This window comes from Rhincodon typus, chromosome 37, assembly GCF_021869965.1.
Source record: "Rhincodon typus isolate 14 chromosome 37, sRhiTyp1.1, whole genome shotgun sequence".
NCBI classification, from domain to species: domain Eukaryota; kingdom Metazoa; phylum Chordata; class Chondrichthyes; order Orectolobiformes; family Rhincodontidae; genus Rhincodon; species Rhincodon typus.
In genome coordinates, this window is record NC_063368.1 from 16,981,415 (window position 1) to 16,985,454 (window position 4,040).

General features: G+C 41.3%; 1 protein-coding gene across 1 annotated transcript in view; it reads left to right on the forward strand.

The window, feature by feature from the left end:
- The window catches only part of LOC109921505 (ferritin heavy chain A-like), a 10,138-nt gene that overhangs the window by 452 nt on the left and 5,646 nt on the right, over nt 1–4,040 (forward strand). The gene's annotated exons all lie outside the window — the stretch shown is intronic.

A 4,040-nucleotide genomic window follows, 5' to 3' on the forward strand; every position in this document is an offset into this window, starting at 1 on the left:
GAATCCAGCAGATTCCATTCACTCCAGCACACCCAGTGGGGAATCCAACAGATTCCATTCATTCCAGCACATCCATTGGAGAATCCAACAGATTCCATTCATTCCAGCACATCCATTGGAGAATCCAGCAGATTCCATTCACTCCACACCCCAGTGGGAAATGCAACTTATCCCATTCACTCCACATCCCAGCAGGAAATCCAGCAGATCCCGCTCATGCCAACACTTATCATTAGGGAAATTCAGCAGATCCTCACTGCCTCGTGCATAACGGGGGCAAATCCTGGCCCATCCTGTTCACTCCACCACATTCCAGCAGAGAGCCCAGCACATTCCCATGCAGTCCCTTTCCAGCAAGGAATCCCAGCGCAACCAAGGAGAAAATCCTGAAGATTCCAATATATCTCAGGAGAGAACCCAAGCATATACTCACTGTCTGATAAATCCCAGAAAGGAATCCCAGCACACCCAGAAGATCCCAAGGGAAAATCCAGCCAGTCATTGTTCAACTCAACACATGCCAGGAGGGAAACCCAGTACATTAAGGAAAGAATCCAGCAGATCCCATAGAGCCTAACATTTCCCTGGAGAGAAATCCCAGGAGAGAATCAAGCATATCCCATTCAAAACAATGTATACTGGTGCAGTGTACAGAGCCCAGGACATGACACTAGGGATTCCAGCACATCGCTGTGGTAAATTTCACACATACCCTCACAATCGCATTTGAGAAACCATGGCATTCTGCATGGCATAGCATATCCTGCACACCCACACCCACCAGGTAATATCTCCCCCACCTCAGTCCCCCAACAGTAAATCCCAACAAATCCTCACTGGCTGACATCACTTCCCAGCAGGAAATTCTAGCAGGCCCCCACCAACTAGCACATCCCAGCAAGGCATCCCAATACATTCTCACATCTTGCCTAACACCAACCATCACATTGCCTACAATATAGACTATGTCAGTTTCAATGCAGAAATAGCAAGGCTCCACAGTACCAACAGAAATATCCAGTGCAACTTATACAATGGAACTTAAGCCACTCAGCACAATAAGAAACTCAGCATATCTCCTCTCAATCAAAACACGTACCCTCCAACAATTCCAGCATCTTCCCTCACTTTCCCAACCCAAAATATAAAATCAGTTTGGCTAGAGTTAAGTGATAAAGGAAAAACATCACTGCTGGGAATGGTTTATATCACTAACAATAGTTAAATGTCGAGTTCAGAGTGTATAACACCATTATTCAAGAAAGGGCGGAGCCAAAATGCAGGAAGCTATTGTCTAAGGTTGGGAAATTGCAAGAATTCCCAAAGTAGCAGGTCAATTAGAACATCATAATGCAATCAGGCAGAGCCAACATGTTTTTGTAAAAAGAAAACTGGCAGGTTTATTACAATTCTTGGTGAATGTCACAAGTAAAGAAGGTGGGAACAATATTTGGATGTATAAAATGCTGGGGTGATATGTTAGCATGGATAGAGGGAGGTGACAGCGTAGTGGTATTATCACTGGACAGTTAATCCATTGACCCGGTATTAATCCATCATGGTGGCTCAGTGGTTAGCACTGCTCCCTCACAGTGCCAAGGACCAAAGTTCAGTTCCATCCTTGGGCGACTTCTCTGTGTTGAGTTTGCACATTTTCCTCATGTCTGCATGGGTCCCCTCTGGGTGCTCCGCTTTCCTCCCACAGTCCAAAGATGTGAAGTTTAGGTGGATTGGCCATGCTAAATTATTCCATACTGTCCAGGGATGTGCATCCTGGGTGGATTCGCTATGGGAAATGGAGGGTTACAGGGAGAGGATGGGCTGGATCTGAGTGGGATGCTCTTTGGAGGGTCAGTGTGAACTTGATTGGCTGAATGGCCTGCTTCCACACTGTAAGGATTCTATGACCTAGGTAATGTTCTGGGGACCTGGGTTCAAATCCCACCATGACAGATAGGGGAATTTGAATTCAATACAAACCTGGAATTCAGAGTCTAATGACAACCATGAATCCATTGTCAATCGTTGGGAAAAAGACCATCTGGTTTACTAATTGCCATCCTTATCTGGCCTACATGTGACTCCAGACCCACAGCAATGTGGTTGACATTTAACTCAATTAGGGATGGGCGATAAATTCTGGCTGTGCATGTGACTCCCCCAGTCCTGTGAATGAATAATAAAAAAAAAAGGATTGCCTGACAAACAAGAAACAAGAGTCAGGATAAAAGGTCATTTTCAGATTGGTGAACTATCATCTAGTCAGGTAACACAGAACTACTGCTGAGGCTTCAACTATTTGTAATCACTATTAATCACTTGAATGAAGGGTCAGTCTGTATTGTAGTTAGATTTACTGATGATATAAGGATAGGTAGGAAAGCAAGGTCTGAGAAGGGTAGAAGGATTTAAAGAGATATAGATAGGTAAAATTACAGAGTATAATGTGGGAAAATGTGAGGTTGTCCACTTCAATAGAAGAATAGAAAAGCTAAATATTATTTAAATGGGAGAGAGTGTAGAATGCTGCATTACAGAGGGATCAGAATCATATATGAATCACAAAAGTGAGCATCGAGTTACAGCAAGTAATTGTGAAGGCAATGGAACATTAGCCTTTATTGGAAAGAGGATGGAGTATAAAAAAACAAAATCGTGCTACAGTGGTACCTGGTGTAGGATATGATTTTAGCGTCAATTTTGAAGGAACAATGTACTTGCATTGGAAGCAATTCAGTGAAGATTTGCTGGACTGATTTGTTTGGATAAAGGGAACAAAAACAGAAATTTGCTGGAAAAGCTCAGCATGTCTGGCAGCATCTGTGGAGAGAAATCACATTAACGTTTCAGGTCAAGTGACCCTTCCTCAGAGCAAAGGGTAAAAGGGGTTTTATTTTACAAGGAAGGGTTGAGCTGCACTCATTGGAGTTTAGAAGAAATCAGTGGTCTTATTGAAACATCTAAGATTCTGAGCACATCTGGGAGGGTGGATGGTGAAAGGATGATTTTTTTTCTAGTGGGGATGTGGAGCCAGGGGTCACAGTTCCAAAATATAGAGATTTTTGAGTTCTGAAGTGCTTATCTCACTGAAATAAACATGTTATTCAATTAAGCATCTAAATTTAGTCATTCGGTGAAGTTTTGACTTTTGCCTTCTGAAATGCTTTCCTGACTGCAATAAGCATGTTAGTCAAACAAGCATTCAAGGTTAAGTCGTTTCGTGAAGTTGAGATTTTTGAGTTCTGAAGTGCTTTATCTCACTGGGATAAGCATGTGAGTCAAAACAGCATCAAAAACAAAGTCACTTGGTGATGTGGTGATTTTGGTCTTCAGAAGTGCTTTTTTAACTGAAATAAACATGTTAATCAAAACCAACTTCAGAAAATTGAGGCATTTGGTGAAGTTTACATCTTAGTCTTCAGAAGTGCTTAACTCGCTGAAAAAAGCATTGTAGTCCATACAGCCTCAAATGGTGAGTCTTTTGTTGAAGTTCAGATTTTAGTCTTCTGATCTGCTATCACACATAAATAAGCATGTTATTCAAACGAGCATCAAAAGTTAACTCATTTGGTGTAGTTGTGATTTTTGCCTTCTGAAGTTCTTATATCGCAGAGGTGACCATTTTAGTGTAAACAGCATCAAAAATTCAGTCATTTGGTGATGTTGAAGTTTTTGAATTCTGAAGTGCTTATCTCACTTAAATAAACATGTTAGTCAAACCAGCATCCAAAGGTGTGTCGTTTGGTGAAGTTGAGATTTTTGACTTCTGAAGTGCTTGTCTCACTGAAGGAAGCATGTTAGTCAAACCAGCATCAGAAGTTATCGTTTTGTTAAGTTGAGATTTTTGACTTCTGAAGTGCATGTCTTTCTGAAATAAGCATGTTAGTGAATACAGCATCAAAAATTTACTAACTCGGTGCAGTTGAGATTTTTGACTTCTGAAGTGCATATCTCACTGAAATAAACATGTTGGTCAAAGCAGTATCAAAAATAAAGTCGTTTGGTGAAGTTGAGATTTTTGACTTCTGAAGTGCTTGTCT